General features: G+C 33.9%; 2 long non-coding RNA genes across 6 annotated transcripts in view; one reads left to right on the top strand and one right to left on the bottom strand.

Moving 5' to 3' along the window:
- Positions 1-24,188, bottom strand: part of LOC148132540 (uncharacterized) — a 129,961-nt gene that overhangs the window by 43,177 nt on the left and 62,596 nt on the right. The gene's annotated exons all lie outside the window — the stretch shown is intronic.
- Positions 1-24,188, top strand: part of LOC148132541 (uncharacterized) — a 105,948-nt gene that overhangs the window by 77,363 nt on the left and 4,397 nt on the right. Inside the window, exons 2-3 of the long non-coding RNA XR_015748152.1 lie at positions 19,750-20,011; positions 20,402-20,503. This is a non-coding gene — a long non-coding RNA (uncharacterized LOC148132541). The remainder of the gene's footprint in view (positions 1-19,749; positions 20,012-20,401; positions 20,504-24,188) is intronic.

Here is a 24,188-nt window from a genome sequence, read left to right as displayed (position 1 = left end):
AGTTCATATTTCACATTGAGCAGTTGGCAGGTACATTGATTTCTCCAGATTTGGTTATTTTACTTGATGACTAGAAGCTGAATGTAAGAAATGATTTCATTCAGCTTTGCTTCTGAAGTGATAAGGAATCTATGTAAAGTTAAGGGGGGAATCTCTCCTTACAAAGAAAGTTGCAAAAGTGAATTAATTCTTTTTAAAAATCCATCATTGTGCTAAATCTTATTGGATCACTTTTAGCCATGCATCAATAATCCAATTTTGGACAAGGTATTTGGACAAGATACGGTTGTACAAAATTTCAGAAAACTTTTCCATGATGAAGGTTGAAATGAAGCAACTTTGTGAGGTGTCCTTGTGAAGTAATATGAACCACCACCACTTCACTTCATGCCATTTCAAAGACATTCTTCTGTATAACCAGTAGGCCACCAGTTCCTGTTAGTGGAAATGTCAGAGAAGGCTCCTAAACCAATTTGGACAAATTATTACTGTTCCTTGACAATGTAAGTATATTGTTTATATGTTGGGAAATACCTCTTCAAACAGAGTATGACCATTTTTAGATAGGTCTATTAGACACTTGCTATTTTTTTATTTCATTTTGGAATTTCTTGTTTTGTTTTATAGATTATGTTGATGATGATATGACGCAATCCAAAACTGGGGCTGGTCTTTCTAGTTCCATGAAAAGGGCTACTGTTATGTCTAAGATTTATTTGACTTCAATTCCCAAAACCTACCTATGCTGGTTAGGGATTATGGAAATTAAAGTCAAGCACATCTGGAGAGCAACAAGCTGGAGAAGAATAATATAGTGTCTCCTGTAAATTATGGGAATGTTTTTAAAATATAGATGGTAATTATCTTGGACAGGCTGTAACTCATAAAAACTTAAATGATGTCTTTATAGTCCCTAAACGTTGAATGCAATTTACATTACAATGACAGATAATCAATATTCTTTTGAGAGTTAGTGTTGAACAGTGTCTAAGTACATGATCTATTAAGCCTCTTGATCAGCTATAATCCCAACCTTAGGCTTGCAGGCCTTACATAAAACACAACCTCAAACCCCATCTTCAATATGGGCATAATAAATATCCTTTCCCTTTGCAGCATCAGTTTATTTATGCCATCTTTTCAAATCATCTTTTCAAATCCAAGCACCTTAGACTTTTTCTGCTCTAAAAGTATAACAGAGAATAGAAAAGTATGTCAAAATATATAATCTTATTAATACAAATCCAGCTCTTGAGAAGTGAATATGCCTTACTTTTTCCCTTCACTCCTTTCAGAAATTATTCAGCAGTTTAAAATGATGCAGCATTCCACCTTTTTGAACCCTTCCAAAGACCAGCACAAGTGAAATGATGATGATGATCATTTTATTTTTTACTTACTTTTTCAAGCACAATCCAAAGTGACTTTTTATTTTTGTCCATTGATTCAGTTACTTTTTCTTCTTCTCTTTCTTCAGCAGCATAGCATAGGGCACAGTATACCCATTTCCTTGCTTCCTTTAAGGAAGTATACTATTTATATTACTGATGCTTTTTAGTCAGTCCAGAGGTCTTCAAACTTGGCAACTTTAAGACTTGTGGACTTCCTCCTCCAGTCATGTTAGCTCAGGAATTCTGGGAGCTGAAGTCCACAAGTCTTTTTTTTTTTAAATAAAGTTTTATTTGGGTTTTCACACATGCAAAATACAAGTAAAACATCTTTTTTGAAAATAGCATGGTCCCGGGTTGAACTTCTTTATACAGACACAAAACTCAATTTCATGCTCCTTTTTGTGTTCTATTCCATATCTTATACCATTTTACATTTTCTATATAGTTTTTCCCCTCTTTTGATTTTCTCGATTTTAATTTGATTATCTCATCTCAATTCAAATCATTATATTTATACTTTTGTCTGTTCTGTTTCAATTTCATATTATCTTTTCTCATTAAACAAGTTTTCTCCTGTAGTTGCTAATTGGAGTATGACACCTTTATATCTTTTAATTACATCCATTCAACTCTTATTTACACTTCAATATATACCTTAAGGTTATGACCTTCAATATAATACATAATACATAACTTCCAATCGAATTCTGCTTGGTACATTCTTATAATAAACACTATATTCTTTAAAAAAAAAAGAAAGATTGTAAATATATGTAATTATAAACCCCCATTCTGTTCCAGTTCAGTTCTATCATTAATAATCATTAAAATCTTAACATCTTTAACACTTCTTTTCAATTAAATATCATACTTCCTTAAAACACATATAATCTCCATAATTAATTTTTCCCTTATTTCTCTTCACATATGTTTTATAAATAATAAAATATACCTTTTATTACATTTATTTATTGACAAGCATTCCACTGAATTACGATAGCTATTTTATCAGACATTTTAATCATACATTGTTTCATATTTTCTAAAATTATTTGTTTCTAATATAACCATACTATCTTATGTACCTTTGCAGAATCCCCTTTTCCATTAAATTTTCACCCATTATCTCTAAATAGGCCCTGTTTCTCTGTATTTTGTTTCTGTCCTTTATGACTTCTTTTCCTTTCTTTCTTCCCTCTCATCTTCTCCCTCCCCTTTTTACCCCCCTTATCTCTCTATTTCTAATTCTCTCTTCTGCATTTCCCTCTTCTGTTGCTTTCTGATTTTATACTTATTTTTCACTCTATTTTTTTTTTGAGGGGGAGTTGTTTTTCCCAATCTTAAACTTTCCATTCTCTTTCCCCCTTTCCTTTTTCCCATCTAAGATTACTTGTTCATTAAAGATGGCTTCTTCTTTGTCTAATCTTCTTGTTCTGCAGGCATTTCTTGTTGTTTCTCATAATTCTAAATCTCCATTTATAAAAACTGAAATATGAAGCCAAAAGAACCTCTCCCTTCTTGTGCATCTTCTTTGTACTTTTTAAGTTCCATTTTCAGTTCTTCTAAAAGTGGAACCATTTTAAACAGTTTTAAACAACCACCCGATTGATTTTAGTCATTCAAAACAATAACCAAGAATCCAGAAATCATCAAGTAATCCAGATAGTCCCGAGTTATATCTTCTTATTTCTTTTTCGACTTTCTCTTCCTGAGGTTTTTGTTGCGATATTTCAGTTAGAATGTATATTTTGGAAGTCTTGTTGAGATTTTGCTATGTTCTTTTTTTAATTCCAGGCAGTCTCCTCCCTTCCAGATCCTGCCCTTGTATTCTTCCTCTCTCCTTTCCTCTTTTCAAAAGCTTTTAATTATCCAGAAATCTTTATTATCCCTTTGACTTTTTATTTTCAGCATTAAATGCCTATTGATGTCAAAGTGGATTTTTTTCCAATTTCTTACTTAAGTCTCTTAGCTGTCAGTATAGGAAAAGGAGAATAAAAACCAAATCTTTTCCCTTTTCTCTCTCCTTCGCAGCTTAAAAATCTTCTTAGGGAACAAGGTTATTGTTTTTTAATAGTTTCAATTCCAGGGTACCTTATTTGTTGCTTTTGCTGTTTGACCTGGTCAACCAAAACTTTCTCCTCTTATCTTCCTCCTGCACATTCTTCTTTGTGGTGGCCATTTCTGACCACCTCTGCAACCGCCTTCGGGAAAGGGAGTAATGGCCAGCTGGGGAGGAGAGATGCGGCTCTCCTCAACCCTGCAGGCAGTCTCCCTCCTCTTCACCACCTCTACGGGGTTGCTTAGCCCCGAAGCAAGCTGGTTCGGGGTGCTCCAGTGGCAAGCACAGATCGAAGCCTTGCAGAGACGAGGTTTCCGGTCTGTCGCTGAAGAAGCTCAAACCAGAAGCCTGAAGTCCACAAGTCTTAAAGTTGCCAAGTTTGGGGACCCCTGAGTTAGTCCATCTTTGTTGTTTTTTTTAGCCTGCTTTATGTTTAAAGATTATGAAGTTGGTTTTTTTAAAAAAACTGATTTATTAATTTGCCACAATTAAATAGCAGGATATACTGAGATTATTAGTATTTAGTTCATCATGTTCTCCTTCAGGGAACAAGCTTTCCTTGAGCCCAGGAAAAGAGATAGTATTTGGAAGAAAGTCAGGGTAGTTCCTCCCTGAGTTATTATTGCATGAGAAGAAAGGGAGGAAAAATTCAATCACATTAGCAAGATTCTATTGGTATAGATAAAGTTTAGCTCTAGTCTTCTTTATGATAGTGGCAAATATCTGTAGCTCGGTTGTAGGATGAGGGTGAAGGTTCATTTTCCAGCCTTGAAGGTTGGTTTCCGAAAGTTCCGTTGCTAGGCTAAGGAACATCTTCAGTGGAGTTTAGGGGATGTCAGTGTCAGCATTTTGCCGTTTATAATGAAATATTTGGAAACCAACCCACAAGCTTGGAGAATGAACCTTCACCCTCTTCTTTATTAGTTGGTTTCCTGATCTGGACTGGACAATCAAGAGGCTGACAACAGCTAACTGCACAAGGTGCTATTAGCACCCAGAATAAGACAACTTGCTGTGGTCAATTCACCACGGCCATTTTGCTATGGTCATCTTACTGTGGCCATTTCATCATGGCCAACTCACTATGGCCAATTGCCATGGGACAATTCTACAGCAAAATAGCCATGACAAGATGGTGGTGGCCAGTAGCACCATACCAGTGTAATAAATTATTTATAGATCTGGCAGATGTGATCAGAATTAGGGCCAAGAGATGCTTCATTTTCTGAATAGTTGACTATGCAGGTTAACTTTGCTAGTCTGATGGCATGAGTGAAATGTATATATCTGTCAGAATATCAACCTTTTAGGAGAGGCACTTGAGGACTGCTCCCTGTGGAAATCAAAACCAAGTTACATAAAAAGCTTAAGCCAGGTCTAGCTTTCTAGAAAACCCATTTAACTTGCAGGTCTACCAATGAGTCTTAGTCATGCTTTCAATTTCTTTTAACCTTAACTCAACTTGAATCTATGGATCTGAGGCTTGGCTTAGGTATTTTCAATATCCCTTTCCCAAATCTGATATTGATGACATTAATAAAATTATGTATTTCTATACTAGTGCAGACATGTCTAATTCTGTCGTTGATTTCTGGGACATGGTGGTGGGGAAGAAATTTTTTACTGTTTGTGGTTACCTTTCCCCAGCTGAAAGTTTAGAATATTAGCCCAAATAAGTGATTTGATTTTGTTTTACCATTATGAACTCATCCTAATAAAAGGCTAGTATTCCTTTGACCAACATGTTGAAATCACAGCTATTGATTTATGAATTTGTCTTGACTTAACCATGTTTGAGTGTTCTGCATGACACCAAACTGGCCTTTACGGGGTTTGCTTCTCTGTATTGGCATAAGATATGTACAAAATAAATATTTGCTAAAACAACCTTTGATTACTTTGTTCATCTTCAAAAAATTATTTGTTATTGCAAATAAAGAATAGAGCTGTGATGGCAAACCTATGGCACATGTGCCAAAGGTGGCACGCAGAGCCCTCTCTCGGGGCACGTGAGCCATTTCCCCAATTCAGCTCTGCTGCACATGCACACACGCACTTGCGTGCCTCCCCCCAGCCAGCTGGTCTTTGGGTGTCTGCCGTACATGGGTGGGGGCAGGTCACGCACAGGGGTCACGCCTACAATACATGGGATCTGGTCACACACATGGGGGGGTGGCACTCAACTACGCATGACCAGGGTGCACTCATGGGTATTGCACACATATGAGCAGGGGTGTGGGGGGGTCACATGTGCATGTGCAGGAGTGTGGGGGCGCATGAGCAGGGGGATGGAGTACATGTGCGGCAGGCGTGCATTGCATTTTGGGGATGCACACACACACACTTAGGGCAATTGGTGTCGAAAAGGTTAGCCATCACTGGAATAGAGTATTAAAATAAATCCTGGATAACTTTATAAGCAAAAACATGATTGCACTGGATGATATTTCATCTACTAAAGTAGATTTTTAAGGGCAAAGTATTCTCTGCTAATTTCTCCCCTATAACCATTTCTGTGGTCTTTGTGTCAGATTACTTACTCTAGGACACACCAATTTAATTTCCCATATTGGCCTTTCCATTATACATATGGAAATTTAAATGGAAGCTTTTACACTTAGGGACTTTTTTCAAACAGAATCATAACATAGCCATCCATTTAGATGCTGAGAATCTGGCAACTTTCCAAGAATTAGCAGGTGCTAATAATCTGTTCGTCTATGCAGGCTTTCAAAGGACAGTCTGTAGTCAGAAAATGGAGCATGATAAGCTGGATATATTCACTGAATTTTTCAAAGAGGTTCAAATCCATATTTTACATTCATTAAGCAGCATTGAACAGCGGACACAATTTAAGATACTATACCGTAGTATCAAAGAGGGTCGTATTCCTGGTCAGTCTGCTAGCTACCTATGTTGAGACACTATTTCTGGGAACTTGTACCATCATACTGTAAATTATTTGAGACAAAATTTTATGAGCATCCTCTCTATGCAAAACAAACTTTTCCTAAGTCTTTGTCTCTGTTCATTCTTTTTTTGCCGCAAATAATAGAATCTTATACAAATGCTTGGCTTAGAAGCAGAAAGAAAATGGCTGATTCTGGTAAATTACAGGGAACGGGTCTAGTGTTGTACCAGAAATAATTTTGTAAAAAAAAGGATACATATTTAATGAATCTTGTTATGTCACGTGACATACTGAATGGAAGAATTTACATCTATTGTATCTTAGAATAATGTTAATTTATTAAAATAGAGATAGTTTATTGATAGCAAAAAAGCACAAAACACTAATTCCCCCCTTTTTTTTCTTTTTGTGTCTTTGAGTCAACTTCAACTGCCTGTACTAATCCCTGAAGTCTCCTTGGCAAGCATTTTGAAAGTGGTTTAGCGTTTTCTTGGGACCAGAAAAAGTCCATAAGAAGAAACACAAATCACATTCTCTAGTGCCTGAACCCTATGCCACCACTTCTTCTAAAAATATGAAGGGAAAAAAGACAAATATATAAGCCAATTCAGATTCTTCAGTTGGTGGGCAATAATGCTGAATACCGAATATATTCAAAGTATTAACATCTAGATTTCTTGCAGATTCATTAATTTTGAAGTGTAAATTTTTTTGGAAGAGTACAGTATCTCAAAACAACCTTCTGTTTAATGGAATCTAATATTAATTATTTATATTTTTACTCAAGGAAATACTTCTTGCACCGAGAGTGCTCTGTATGTCTTTTACCATCCTTTTATTCTGATTCAAATTATTATATGTGTCCCATAGTCATTGTCTCAATAGACTGTTAAATTCATGATTGGGGAGATACCGGACACACCGTCAAAGAAAAGTTCTCGGGGAAGGTAATTTGATACAAATGACTGCACACCTTCTCTTCTGTTAAAGGAATCCTGGTCGCTCCTTACAAAAACTGCTATATATAATACAATAAATATACCCAAACAGGTTATTTGGAATGAGACCAAAAAAAAGCCTAAAAGCAGATTATTCTTTCTCTGGCAATAAAAACAACAACCACTATTGCCATCATAAACCCACAACACATTAAATAACTAATTATTTCCTGCTATTTGATGACATCCAAAATCATCACCTGTCTTTGGCTACTGATCAAGCTGGCCTGTTACATTTGTAATAAAAATGGAAAGAAAAAGACATAAAAAGATGTTTTCTTAAGAAACTGTTAACAGCACTGTTAAGAAAAAGTCTTTGGTGCAAGTTTTTAATATGCAGGTGTTAATGAGGCCTAATTTTTCCTTTTGTATTTGTTTCTTCATTAAACTTTAACTATGCTTTTACCCACTGCATATTGAGAATTTGATGAGAAGATGGTATGACAGGCTTGGCTTCTCCCAATGCAGCTGGCACTGCTGATGCCAAAAGCCAGAGCCTGTTGTAGCGGGATCATGAGAGATTCATTCAGAGTACAGTTTCCCTGTCAGTTTCCCATCCGCTTCAAAATGCTCAGCTCCATCTTTGAATCCCCTTAATGAGAAGTAGAGGACAATGCCACCATTGTTATTTCCATTCGGAATTTTGTGGAAAGAACAATTGCTGTTTACCCAACCATTTGTACTACCCAAACTCTTCCGATAATTACTTCTCAGGCTCCTGATTAACTCTGCTCTCTGCCTCAGCACAAAAAGCTATTGAGCCACAAACAGGACAATTCTATCACTTTAGGGCACAATCCACCAGGAGCTTCTTCTGCCCAAATTCCATTGAAATTAATTGGAGCTGCATCAGTTTTCAGCAGTCAGCTGTCATTCATTTGAATAGGGCTCACTCTGAGAAAACTTTCTGGTGGATTGTGTCCATAATCTTTTAGCAATGTACCATATAATTAAGAGTAGGGGGATTTCATATTCATCACTGAAACAATAGTTTGCCTAATAAAAAAAAATAGTTTGCCTAATATAATTTACAATCAGTTTGTCTGTTTTGTGTAGAACTCATGATGTTGGTCCCCTGCTGAAAACATTACCCAACAGATCATGGTAAACAAAAGATTCCTTTGCTTTTTCAGTCTGCTTGTTTAGATATTTTCAGTAATCAAAAAACACATTTAAGCATTCATATTTTAGTATGTACCTTATTAGCACTGTTACAAAATATGGAGCGAAACATGTCAATTTATAAAATACTGCTGAAGATTTTCTTTTTTCTGATAAACCAAAAAAAAAACCATAGGATTGCTGTTTTTTTCTAATATGCTAGTATTAATTTCAGTGTTTCAAATCATTTATTTTCCCTTCCTCATAATTTTAATATATAGGCAGTTATTAGTTTCATGCAAAGCAACATCATGAATATGCATAATTATGGAGATCCATGATAATTTTCCAGGGTTATTCAATGTGACATTTATAGAACAGTAACATCAATTTATACAAGATTGACAAATATCTAATTATTTTTGTTTTAATTCATTTTTTTATATTTTTTGCTGTCTGAAATCACTAAAATATAGAGATTTTTTTAGAAAGTACTTCAACAATTATTTAAAACATCTGCTAATTTTTTTTCATGATTTCAAAAAGATAATTCTACTTCTTTAGGCGAAATAAATAAATCTTTGTTTCTCTAAGTATTTTCTACCTAAAACTATAAAGATATAGCAGAAAAATGGTCATAATACACTATTTAAATTGTCTCATAGATCCAATCTATTTAAAATTGTCATTCATCTTATGATTTAATATTAATTGTCTGGTGTTTTATTTACATTTGTTCCAAAATGCTAAAATATATGCAAATTAACACACCATGTAAAATCTATTGAATCATTTTGAGAGTTTGCTATATTTTTGTTTGTTATAAAGATTAATTATGAACAAGTGTATGAGTACAAATTGGTTCTATCCCATAAGTCAATTATGATTTTATAAAAGACTTATCCAAAGCAACAACTAAGCAGGTATTATTTAAATTAGAACTATAGGTAGAAAAAATATGAGGGAAAACAATTTGCTAAATAAATTTCTAGTTACAGCATTTATTGTGTTTTTTAATAATCCCAGTGACTATGGTCCAAAACTCAAGACAATTTGCATTATTTGCAAAATTAGTAATCTTGTAATATGCAAATCATAATGTGTAGAAGGGAAAGTAAAAACCCTATACCCACAATATCTGCATACAGTTGCAGTCAGTTTGCCATGAATTACTATTAAGCATTCATATCCAGATCTTCTCATTGTAAAAATGAAATCCAAAACATAAACATACACATCAAAAGAAAATTGTGGGATGTTTCAGAAAGTGTCCAAGATTGACTCATATGGTCATATGAATATTGTCTCATTAAACTTACGATCATTCTAGAACAAGGGTGTCAAACTCGTGACCCACAGGCCAGATGCATCACGTGCTGGCCACCCCCACCCCCATTTTAGCAAAGAGTGGAAAAGTTGCAATACATCACGTGACAACAACATGACACCACCAGTTTGACACTCCTGTGAGTATAGACAATGAACAGATTAGCATAATGGGCCTGCGGCACCCATAAACCCATATAATCCCTTAAACTGGTATATAATCTAAATGTTTGAAATACCAAAACAATTTTCATATTTGAAGTTGCTTTTTCCCAAATACATCACAAACTGTTCCCAAAAATCCACAAGTACTCCATGTATCTTGGGATTTAGAGATAACCCAGATTATCATTATATATATATATATATGAGCAATATGCTTTTCCTTGACTGAGCAGGCCTAGAAGAAAAGAGGACCTATTGTAACTTCTTCAGGTGTAAGATAATTAAGGTGAAAACTGATGTGTATATGTAAGCGTGTGCGTGCGCACACACACACACACACCCACAAAATCAAGTTGTTGAAGTATATTTATTTGAGTGGACTTTAGTATGTGGAGTCTTAGTTATATGAAAAGCTACTAGCATTTTGTTCTTGAATCCCATTTTTCACTGTTAATGTCTACTCAAGTATATATTATAAAGGCAATTAGTTATTTATCTGATTTTCCTTTTACTATGTATTTCAGTGATTTCTCTTTACAATGACAACTAATGTCATCAACAGAGGATTATACAAAATAGATAATGTGATTCTATAGTCTTCAAAGCCTTGAAATGTTTTACTTTAAAAGTATGCATGCATATTTTCAGTTATTAAATGCTTTAAAAAAAAATAAAGGTTAAAAATAGATACAGATGAGAGGACATAAGCCATCTTTGTTCAGCTGCATGACAAATATACATGCCAGTAAAACAAACCTTTCCTATGATGTAAATCTTACCCTCCTCCCTTATGCTCCTGACTGATTAATTTAATTTCTTTTTATTAATTTACATAGGCATATATTTATTGAACATTATCAAATTAATTGATAAATCAGAAACTCTTCAAAATGTGGGCTGGAGAGATTGGATATATTTGTATGCCATATTTTGTAGCCTTTGTCAGCTTATTTCTTACTACTTATTTAGATTTTAAGAATGACCCTAGGAAATAAAGCCTATGAATTAAATGAAAATGATGGAGCTGCTTGTAATCTATCCCTGAAGTAATCATTTATTCTTTCTTATCAATCTATTCAATAGTATCTCCTTGCACAATATTAACTCTCCTAGAAAGGGAAAAAAAACAAAGTACCTATTTTAAAACAATCTACTATTATTAATTTGGGCTTTCTTAGTAGTAAGGGATTCAGTGGCAAAAACGCTGAGCTTGTCGATCAGAAAGGTTGGCAGTTCGGTGGTTTGAATCCCTAGCACCACGTAACGGAGTGAGCTGCAGTTACTTGTCCCAGCTTCTGCCAACCTAGCAGTTCAAAAGTATGTAAAAATGCAAGTAGAAAAATGGGGACCACTTTGGTGGGAAGGTAACAGCACTTTGTGCGCCTTCAGCGTTTAGTCATGCCGCGCACATGACCATGGAGACGTTTTCAGACAGTGCTGGCTCTTCGGCTTTGTAACAGAGATGAGCACTGCCTCCTAGAGCCAGAAATGTCTAGCATGTATGTGCGACGGGAACCTTTACCTTTACCATAGTGGTAAATCTTTTGTTTGTTGGATTCTCAACATTTAACCTTTTACTTGTAAGAAATAGAATGATGTATAAATATCAGCTAGTGTTCTGAGAGGATTCTGATGAATCATTGGATGATGATGATGATGATGATGATGATGATGATGATGTCCCTGCAGTTTTCTTGGTAAGATGTTGGAAAGTGGTTTGCCATTGCTTTCTTCCTAAGGCTAAGAGAGAGGGACTGGCCCAAGGTCATCCAGCTGGCTTTGTGCCTAAGATAGAACTAATTTTCTGGTTTCCATCCAGGTGACATAACCACTTCCCCAAAGTGGTTGTCTCCTACGTATTTTAGTCAACTAAGCTCAAGGGGTAAGTTTCTCAGTTCAACTAATATAAAGATTGAACAGTTTGTTAAGGTTTTTTTTAAATCCCCTGTTAAAACTTGAATAATATTTAGAAGAATGGTGCACTGGTGCAGTAGAACATCATTGTGAGGCATGCCACATTCCAGCACAATAGCTAAGTTAGTTAGTTGCAGCAGCAGCAGCAGCAACAGATCAAAGCTTGCAGCCCCTTTAAAGCTTAACTTGCTATGCCAAAAAGATACTTTGCTATGTACATGAAGTAATGAACAAAGAACATAGAAACCCCCCTCACATTACGGCAGAGTATCTGTTTCTCTAGGGCATTGCACTCAATACAAAACCAGGAGTAGTTCTATAGTTTTCCTATCATGGTTCTTTTGCAGCCATATCAAAAGATATTAGGGATTGAAATTGAACTCATTGTTTACAAAACATGACCTCTTGCACTGAGCAATGGACTGAGTAGTACAAGAGAGAGAGTGAAAGCATACATATTTTGTGTGTTTTACAAAGAGAGGCCAGGAGGTCAAGCAGTACAAGAAATTGTTTGTAAATGTGTCACAATCCATTTATAAATCCTTGATAGGTTGCAAAAACACCAGTGTTTAACTTCATCTCCTGATGATGCCTCCTTCACCAGCATTCCTTCCAAACAGAAGTATGATTGGCTTGGTTTTGATGGGCCAGCTCATCATACACCAGCTTCACAACACTGCCCTACCTATAAATGTCAGGAATTGAAGCTGGAATTTTTGTGTGCGAAGTACATACTCTTTCACTGATCTACAGAGTTCAGTCATCATTGGAAAACCTGTTAGAAGCTCCACTCACATGAGCAGAAAAGGGTCTTCAAGGTTATGGAATGTACTCCAAGATATCTGGTTTGATCGCTACTCCAAATATTTAGAAATATCATAAAATCACACTTCTTTTGTCAATGTTTAATTTTTTTGTGTTTAAATGATTTATTTTAATTTTGATTGTATTTTAATCTGTATTCATTCTGTTACATTTTACACTATGAATTTTTAAAATTTTCTATGCAGTTGAGTATTGAAATAAAAAATAAGAGACACATTTTAAAAAGAAATAAAGATAATACAATATATGTGAATATATATTTCTATTAGTCTTTACACTCAGGCATGGCAGTAAATTTCAGGTCTCCTGACAAATTATAATCCATCTCTTGACTAGGTTTGGCAGAAATTTATGCATTATAGAAAAGAATCAAAATTTAAATATAGTACTTTCAGCCTGATGAAGGAAAAACTTGATATTTTATTTATTTATTTAGTTATTCAATTTGTATAGATGCCCATCTCAAACTCTTCAGTAAACAATCATAAAAACAAACAATTAAAACACAATACAAAAAAGAAAGTAAATACAAGTAGCAGCCATGGATGTTATAATCCACCAGGTTCAATATAACCAGGAATCAGGACCCTTTACACACTCAGGATCTCAGGCCTAAGCACATAGCTTGATCTTCAAGGCCTTCCAAAAAGTCAGCAGGACTTTTAGGGCCACCCTAAACCTGATTTATACAGTTTGTGTGTCAAATATAGGCATATTCCTTGTTCCTTTTGAATTAATGGATTCCCTTAGTTCCTTAAGAGACAGTTAAGCATTGTTAACAGAAGAGCTATATCTAGCCTGGAAACTCCTGGTTTCTCAGATTGCCAACCTCAATCCTTATTCTCTTAGGCAAAAGCATCTATTGGGATATGTATAAAAGGTCAATGACATCAAAATGATAGTCTATTCATGAATGAAGCCCTACATTTTTGCAATATGTCTCACACTGTTCTAGGGATATAAAAAGAGTCATAGCTTCAGTTGTTGGAGCAATTAGTGGAAGACATGAAACACTGAAACACTGAAAAGTTGCACTCGCTGAAAATGAGATCTGAAATGTAAAAATAATGATAGACCCAGAGTATATACAAGAACTCATTTCAAAGTGTGCCAAGGCTAACGTGTGAATGGATAGATAATTTTTGAACATGCTATTCTTGTACCATCTATTATGGGATGGTCATAATCAAGGACATCATGATTCCTAACCAGACTACTAGATGCCTTAAGATTAAAAATTAGTGAATGATGATATTCACCAATTCAGCTGAAGCAATCTAACATTTCCTATATAAAGAAAGTTGGAAGGAAGAGAAATTTGAAATACTATCATTTTACCAATTATCATCAGAGCATGTTCCAAGGGGAACTCAACTACCCTATTGTTCCTGGTCAACAATCAGAAGAGCTTCATTGGTTTTTATGAATTCACTGAATGTGTGAATAAATGTGAGATGCTTATGCTGTTAAAATATAACATTTAAAATGTCTCAGTAGTTTCCTGTTCATAAGATAGTGTCAATTGGCTTGATTCTGGTGCTACATAAAAACATTCCTTTTTTTTTAAATTAGAGGATTACCTGCAAGAAGGTGGATGGACTCAGTTACAGGAGTGGTGGTTGCACTTTTGGAAGACCTAAAGATTGTCCTGGAGAAAACCTATCTAGGTCATTACAAACAGTTAATAATAACCTGATGGCTCATGATCAATCAAAATTCAGGAATACAAAGAAGTCACTATAATAGCAAATTCAATGGAGGAATAGTTTCTTAAGAAGTGCAAATCAGGCTCCAATTAAATTGGATGATGACAAAAACAAGAGTCTTCTTAAATCTAAGCCTGATATATCTGTGTCATATGCATATACTATCATTTCTGGGTTCCATCCAGATGTTGTATACTAGATATTAACTAAATCTGCCTGGAAAATGCTAAATGCTCAGGAACAGTGGGTAGATATTGTGCTTTCCAATTTATCACTATTTTTGTAAATTATACCTATCAGGATTATATTTATATACTACAGAAATTTTAAATATTAAACTCTTGAATCACCAGATTACATCTGCTAATTTGATATTATCAATCTTCCTTTCAGACATGCTCTTCTTACAATTTTAGGGTGGAGCAATGTGTTGGAGACTTATATTTATATACAAAATCACACAGAATATGAAAACAAATTTAACATTTTGGGAACAGGCTAATTTGGAAGTATATTCAACAATTCAGGATAAACTTACTTTCTAGAATCAAGCTTTGGGGGGGAAATCAGGTAGTAGTCAACTAATTTCAGCATTGATTTGCAAGTATCTCTTGTATCGCCCAGAAACTTCCTCCATCTCAAAAGAATAATTCAGATAAATTACTTTTTTTTTCTTTAAAAGAATAAGTGAATAATGAACTGATGAACACTCACAGGACGCATTTAATACGGAAAACAGATGAACACTCTATTTAGAATTCAGAAACTAATGGCAAAGTGAATTATTTGATGGTACATAGTCCATTCAGTTGCAACATTGAAAGAAATCATGTTCAAGGATATTCTTTTAGTATACTGGCTTTTTTCATGCAAAAATTTAAAGTGCTAAAGCAGCCTTATATGCACTTCCATTTGCATTTCAGTAAACAGCTCTTCTTTATCACTTAGCAGTAATTCCACACATTCAGGATGTGATCTAGTTGAGTCCATGGGAAAAACATTAAAAATGACCTCTCACAATAACCTTGTTTGCATTGTGGTAGTATTCAGGTTATTTTATATTTAAAAAATCCTATAGCTTAGCTAAAAACACTTATATAATAATAGAACCATGGATGCCAGACAGCTTCACGAATAGTGCCTACGTTTGTTGTTACTTCCAAAATTCATGCCTTATTGTTGTCAAGTAAGAATAACTGAATGTTTTGATCAGGAAAACATCTGAAAGCTGTAAAACAGCTTCCAGACATTGCACATTTGGTCCTCAGAAGCTTCATAATGGCAAATCCAACCTGATGCTCTCCAATTTAGGCAGAATGTCGAAGAATCCTGCAGTTTTAGTTCCAACATAATGATTATGAATTAAAGGTAGAGAATGAAACCCAGTCCATTTCCCTTCATAGTAGAAAAATGTCAGCATATTTTTTCATAGTAATCAAAAATAAGCTTTGTTTTTATTCAAGTTGGAATCCTGTGTGCTTATTGGAAGGACAACCAGATCTACTTCAATGAGGCCTGAAGTGTTAAATATAGTGTTAAATATAGATAATTGAAAAGTTTGATACTATCAATACTATATTCTACATTGTTAACTTAAAATTAATTAAAATGTGATGAAAATAGGCAAAAGAATAATTTCTTATTTCTGGCACCCCACTGGCTTGTAAATTAGTCACAAACTCAGAAAAAACATATAGTTTAACAGATTACTCTTCTTCAAAATCTTTTTTAATTTGTTATTTTTTAAATAGTTCCTTTGCTATTTTTATGATAAAATATATTTCCTGTATTAAATAGCCACATACTGAAAGTGATAAAAAATTATTCTCTTACTCGGATATTAAGGAGAAAATTCAATAATTTAACAATAAACACCTATCTTTTATTGTATTAGGTAAGTTCCATTTCAGAATCATCAAGGATATATTTATTTACTCTTTCTGCTAAGCAACCTTTATTTTCTCCAAAAATATTTTCTTCTCTAAGAGGAAAACCAACTTTCCCTCAAGAAGCCTGCAAATCAAATCACAAATGTCAGATCTAAATCATGCAAGAAAATAAATTCTGTCTAATCCTGGTTATTCTTCAGGATGCAAATGAAAGCTAGAGGAGTTTCTTTGGCCTGCTGTCAAAAGACGTCAGAAGCTGGCCACAGTCTGGGCTGGGGTGGCAATCTTGCCCCTCCCCCTCTCCATCCTAAGACTTGGTCTCAGCTGCTTGTCTTTCCTAGCAAAACACAAACCAAGCAAACCTATCCGTAATAGCACCCTTTAAATTAATTTGACATGCAAAGGAAAGCTGGGGGGGGGCAACCCTCCAAAGCTACTGAAAATAAAAGCCACTCAGACTCAGACATCCCTTCCTACCTATAATTTTGGACTGAAGAAACCTGGACGATGAAATCTCTATGGTAATAAACACATGCACACACAGAATGTTCCTCTTCTTTGTTAAGACAATATAGTCCTTTGTTTCTATCCAATCAACAGACTAGCAAAGTCTCATCTTCTATTTTCTTACCATACATCCAGGCAATAGTTAAAGTGAAATATAGCAATGAATACTTTTATTTTCCACTGAAAATGTCCTGGGTGTTTTTATATATTGCCGAAAAAGCCTATGTCTTTATTTATTTGCTTAGATCTGCGACAGAGTAGCATCTCCAAATATACATAATAAAAAGGCAGTGTTTATGATTGGCATTATGTGCAAAAGACAGCAAAGCTTGTAATTGAGGGATATTGTTAACTCTAATCTTGGGGTTTCTCTCTTTTCAAACTATTAATCTTTATTTTTCCAAAGGTATTTAATTTAAGAGTAAAGTATTGATGCGATATTAACTGATTCCTTGACATTACTCATAATGTGTGGATATAGTGAAGCATAGCATATTTAAGATATTAGACATGCAGGAATGCTATTATGCCTCATTGTGTCTGGCTGTCCTCCCTGCCTTTTCTTCTTCCCAATCTCTCTCAGGCAGCTCCACATCTTGTATCATACAAATCTCTGGCCTTATGGGTTACAAGTACAGAAGTGTAGTGGCAAAATGCATAATCCAAGTATCTCTTCTTCTTCTATATTCTCTTATCTCTTTCTGTAGTTCATACTACTATGCCTATATTTACCCATGGACTTTTAAAATAAAAATATAAATGAGTGCTTGTATGTGTGTAACAAATATTCTTCAATATTGCTCATATTCTCCAATTTTTACCAGAGCTTTTTTCTTTCTTTCTTAAAAAGAAACCATTTTAAGAAGTTTGTGGAATTGTGGCTATATTTGCCTTTGTAATAGATTTGGCTCAGTTAGGTTCATTTGGTAATAAAATGGATTTGCGTACATGTAATATTTGGAAGGAAAAAGTTCATGAAGCTACTCAATTTTGTTAAGATTGATATTTAGCAATACTTAATTATTTAACAAAAAACTAATATGCTGAAAAAAGATGTACTCATTTCATCCTTTTTCTTAGCATCCACTAAGGCAGGGCTCTACAGTTCATAAGAAATCAGATGTAGTTAATTTTCAGGGAGCTTTTCAGTCAACTTCACAAGCATGAAAGACATACCTGCATACTGGTTTTTGTCAATGTCAAAGTTCCAGGATTTCACCAATAATTATATTTATAAATTATAAAATTTATAAATATTTTTAATATTTACAAGTTAAAAGTTTGTTATTACAAGCATATGCATGTATGAAATTTTACACATTGATGGACTAAGGAATATTTTCATATGTCTTACAAATCAAAAGTCTGGTAAAGTACTAACTGTCTTACAATCACATTTCAGTCTTAATATAATTCCTACTAAGGGTGGGGGGATGTGGGGATTGTCCCTGAATTTACATGTGTATATTAATGAGGCATTCTGTCAAGACTGTGCATTAATTTATTTGACCCAATAGCACTAATTTGGAAAAGCAGATCAATTTACTCATGCATTTACATTCAAGATACCAAATAGCATATATTTAGGAAAAATAAAATACTCAACAGATAGCAAAGACTGTTATCCTGGCATGTACTAGCATCTATTGATAAGCTGCATTGAAAGCACCTTAATATTTTAAACATTTTTCACAAATATTCATCCACATAATGGAGTCCCTTTGGCCCTGCACATATGTAAAATAGGAAGATAAATAATTTATTTCACCCTTTTATGATTGTTTCATTTCTGTGCATATTTCCTCTTTTTTTCTTCCTTCCTTTTTTGTATTTTATTTTTATATGTATTTCTGTACAAATTTCTTCTTTCCTTTATTTTGCATTTTATTTTTTACATATATCATGTAAATTACAATGGCAGAAGACATTAACTTGCAAAAATCTAGCATAGTAAAATGTGTCCGTATGCTGTAAATTCATATTTTTGTAATGATTCCATTGTACTCTAACCTTCCATCATGACTGGGAAATGGGAAAGTTTGTATTCAGTCAGTGTATCGCAAATAAATAAATAAAAACAAAATAAACAGAAGTAGCAAAGGTTTCTCTTCCTTTCTTTTCCCAAGCTACTAATTATCACATCTCCCTCTGTTCAAGTACAGTGATCTATACAGTACACATTTGCAAGCTACAGATGCATACACATATGTACACAACCAAAAAGGGAAATGTTTCTTTCGTATTTCAGGATTCTCAGCCTAATCTAAGTCAGAAAAAGAAATCTGGGTATGCGGGCATTAAACATTTAAATTCTGTATGCCCTGGTCATTGCATTGACTGCTGTATTTTACATCGTCTGCTTCTTCCCTGTAATTTTGCTTTTTACTTGCATCTAGTCATTATTCAGATGGTCTTTGTTCTACAGATATGGAATATAGCACATTGTCAATCAAACAGCAGACTGAACAATGACAATGTATACTGTAAATCTCCTTGTTATGATTATTCATATATTTTAGTGATCTATTAGACCAGATTCAGCTTCTCCAAATTCTAATGGTAACAAATCTTTTCATAATGTAAAATCTGAAAGTTTAACATTTTTAAAGCATAACTTATACTGGATAGAATCCAGAAAAAAGATTTAAGATTTAAATTCTCAATTGAGCACTTGAATCTCCTGCATATCCATTGAAGACAAATGCCCTTAGCAATACCTGAACTGCATTCAGCTGGTTTATGAACTGACCTCTTTAGTCTACGAAACAAATATATTAGTAATAGTCTATAAACATATAATGTTGCATTATGTGACAAATGCAAATCTTGTGTACCTTTTGAGATATGCAAATGCCATTTGCAATGTATTTAGGTTATATGTGTAGAGTTAGAACTGGAACACATTTTTAAAATTTTAAAAGTAATAGTTTCATTAATTTTTCTTTGGTTTAAATTAGGAAAATAAAACAAGCCACAGTGACGAGAGAAATATTCTGAAAGAAGAAACTTGAAGATCTTCTGAGTAGAAATGATACCCAAACTGCATATGCAGTTTTCAAAGGAAAGGAAAGAGGCTAAGCCAAACACACCACAGCTATAAACTTGTCCTGTCAACAATGACCTTCAACTACAATCTCAGAGGGTGAATAAGATTCCCAGACTCTGGTGCTGAGCTGTCTAATCTTACTCTCAAGCTACAGGGTAAAAAATTAAAATGGGGTAAGACTAATCACAAAAAATTAAGCACTCAACCCTATCAGATTTTTGCTTTGCACATCTGAGCTGCTGAATGCCTAAGATTTGATTAATAAGGATTTAAAAATAGAACGTACTTTTACAATATTTCTTTATTTTTCTGCATGACAGCTTATGCTATATATAATTTGAATGATTTCTTTGTAGATAAAAGTGTTTTATTTCAGAAGTAATAATAGAGCAATAGGAATGGTAAAATGGATATATTGATGTGTTTTAAAAGAGACATTCCTTTATTTCTATAATGGGAAAGCCTAAAATTGCCCTTCTTATGGACAATTTTGCATTCTGAGAATTTTATTAATTTCTCTTTTTCTTTATCCTTCAAACAAGGAATTCTGTTATCTCTTTTAGCACCAGAATCTTATGCATAGGACTGGATTTAATGCATGGAGAAAGTGCAATGCAAACCAATTCCAGCTGTAAAAGTATAGGACAAAGTTTTGAGATAATGTGGTAAGTAGAACTGCTGCCACCTCACCGGGCCTATTACTAACTGAGTACACTATATGGCATACTGTATATAGAATATCAAATATAGAATATAAAATATAAAGTACAAACCACAGAGGAAGAAGACCATCAGCAAACTATCCTAATGGGAACAAAATATGTGTGTGTGTAAATGACAACATGATGTACATGTTGCATCCAACATCATAGTTGTTGCACAAAAGTGCAAAAGGTTGAAGTTTGTGTTACATTACCAAAGCACACATTTCATCATATTTTTTAATCCTTGTAGTTTGGGAGAAACTTTATGGCCATTAAAACTAGAGCTTGAAGCATAAATTGGCCAATGCTAGAAACAAATTCAGGAATACTTGGCCAATAGCAAGGCAATTATATTTGGGAGTGAGGGATATATTTGAGAAAACTCAAACCAGATCACCAACCACTTTGTTAGAAAGAAGCATCACCCTATCTCATCTCTTTTATACGTGCCATAATGAATGTTGTCAAATGTATAGTATCATGTCTCCTTAAATTAAGCATAAATTTTTCAATAAGTTTATTTTTTAACATCCAAAACAAAATCTAACTTTTTAAACAATTTTAAAGATCATTGATTGATATGCTACATAGAGATGGCATTTAATTCTAATTCTGCTTTTTCCAACCCTACAAGAAACCATAACATACATATATTTTCTCTTCTAAATTTAATTTCAGGAAGCAATAAAGAACACTCATTGCGATACATTGATGTCATAAAACAAAACATTTCTCTTGGTACAATGCTTTGTTACAGCACATACCTGTATAAGTAAAAGATACTGTATAAAATACTGTTGCAATCTTAAAATGCCCAATCTATTTGAATTATAAAGATACATTTACAACTTTCACAATAGAAATAGAAAATAAATCAAGAAACCAAGTCTATACATAATATAATATTTAATGGATGCCCCTTCACCCAAACTGACACAAAATCAAGCTGTGCATGAATATATACAAATACGACACATTCTTTCAGGAATCCAAGATTATTCGTTTTACCAACTGAAGTTTTTATTTTAAAATATAGTATTTAGCACTCAGAAATGATATCTTAGATCTTCAAAATTTCTGGAAATTATTGATCCCACAATATTTAGCAGCATGTATCAGTTGAACTTTCTCAATCCTATTTTTTTTTGCTGGTTTGCCTTGTTTCCATTTATTTTGAAGAAAGTAAAAAGCCAAAAAGAGTACAGAGTACAAAAGTAACTGTGTACAATATTTCAATCAAATTTTCAATTCCAATCAAAATAGAATGTTTAGAAAGCAAGTAGTACTATGTAACTAATCTTATAGATTTAATTGTAAATTACTGTTAGATTTTGTCTTAATATGGTTACTTTGATAATGTTAATAAAGTAATTATAATTGTTAGGTATTTCTTTAATTGCTTAAACTCATCCCTGTTTTGTATAAAGAAACATTTTCTCTCTTTCATCCTAGAAACTGTAGGATGAATTTATAACATTTTCAAATTATCACATGAGTCTATTTTCCAATAAAATAAGCAATTTGATGTTCAGTGGAATTTATTACAATTTAAGTGGGCAAAGACAAGCAATACAGTCCAAAATAAGCTATGGCCTGACAGAACCTTAATTTGAAGTATATTTTACTAAAATTGATAAAATGTAGAGTTGATACAAGTTTATCAGTTTATGACAACGTACCAAATGGTAATTTATTTGATTAGTACCACACAAGGAATGCAATAGAAAAGTCTTTTTTTTCCTATTTGAATAAGTTCACATAATCATCTTCCAATAAAACAATTATTTCCAGCCAATAAATGCAGTCCAGAGAAATCTAGTAATTTGTGTTTATTTGCCAAACAAGCATTATGTGGAAAAGTTGATGTTAGAAGATGCTGCTGGTTTCATTAATGTATAATCACAGATATTTACATCTGGTATATCTATCTCAAATTCTGACATAATATTACTGTAAAATCAATACTTATGATAACATATTTATTCCGGACTAATGATCTGTTGTGTGTTTCTTCCTTCTAAGTGTTTCTATATTATAACCTTTAACATTGTTGAGGCATTAGTTTTCTGTAAGTAACTGGAAGTAAAAATTAATCCTCTAGCCATTGTTTAATATTATTCATTAGTTACCCAACAAAGTAAGTTATAGAAATGTTACATATTTCAATAACTAAAATTAAGTCCATCAAATATAATAAAATGAATGAATGAATTCTTTATTGGCCAAGTGTGACACAAGGAATTTGTCTTGGTGCATATGCTCTCAGTGTACATAAAAAGAAAAGATAAATTCATCAAGAATCATAAGGTACAACACTAAATATAATCATAGGGTACAAACAGGCAATCAAATCATACTGGGAAACAGTCAATATAAATCGTAAGGATTCAAGCAACAAAGTTACAGTCATACAGTCACAAGTGGGAGGGGATGGATCATACGAGTGATGAAAAGATTAATAGTGATAGTAATAAAGAGTTAGTAAATAGTTGGACAGTGTTGTGGGAATTATTTGTTTAGCAGAGTGATGGCATTTAGGAAAATACTGTTCTTGTGTCTAGTTGTTCTGATGTGCAGTGTTCTATAGCATCATTTTGAGGGTAGGAGTTGAAACAGTTTATGTCCAGAATGTGAGGGGTCTGTAAATATTTTCACAGCCCTGTACACTAAACATGCTATAGAGAATATAACAGGGATAGAAAAATGCAAATGCACAACAATAATAATATCCTATAATAAATATAAATGTAATTTAAAAGGAAAAACACGTACCAAAAGTTCTGGTGTGAAACTTGGGGTTCCTTGGATTCATGGCACTTGCTGAAAGAACAGGGGGCAGCTGTGCTTAAGGTGGCCTTTGCCCAACTCTGTGTTACACACCAGGTACACCTGTTCTTGAACAGAGAGAGACTCTCCATTTGGTCCCTTATGGCATGGGCATCTCCCAATTACACTACTACAACATGCTTTACATGGGGCTAAAGTAAAGTATCCAGAAGTGGCCAAACTGGGTTCCCAAAGAAGAGCACAAATAACACCCCTGTTCTGCAAACTGAACTCGGTGCCAACTGGATTCCAGACACAAAGGTGTTGGTCATCACTTATAAAGCCCTACATTGCATGAGGCCAGGTTACCTATGGAATTCATTAGCCATCCCACTTGATAAGGCAGGGAAAGTATGCAGCAGACTCTGTTGGTCAAAGAATAGGAAGAGTTTTTCCGCACCTGCCCCACATTATGGAATATCCTATCCCTAGAGGTGAAGCAAACTCCACACTCCTTGTCTTCTATAAAGAGGTCAAAGCCTTGCCTAGGGGAGTCACAGAGAACATGCAATTGTGGGGCTGGTTGGTCCCATGAGAACCCACCCCAGTTGTAATAATTAACTGGAATAAATTACAAAGCCATCTTGGAATTTTTCATCTTCTTGAAATTTTACAATATCATGTCATAATTTTGTGTAATTAACATCTTTTAATTTTGAATTGTTTTTAAAGTTAATTTTATATGTTGTTTACATGTTGGTTACACGGTACCCTCTCTTAGGCAGCCACTCTCTGAGGGAGATCAGTAGCTGAGAAATAGGAAATATAAATATATAAACAATGTCTGTAAAAATAAAAATAGAAAAATATTATTAAATGA

The sequence above is a fragment of the Notechis scutatus genome, chromosome 2 (assembly GCF_049901735.1).
Source record: "Notechis scutatus isolate UNSWTSFEM ecotype Mainland chromosome 2, rNotScu1.2, whole genome shotgun sequence".
Classification (NCBI taxonomy): Eukaryota; Metazoa; Chordata; class Lepidosauria; order Squamata; family Elapidae; genus Notechis; species Notechis scutatus.
The sequence above is the reverse complement of the archived record's forward strand: the minus strand, read 5'-3'. Positions and strand labels throughout refer to the sequence as shown.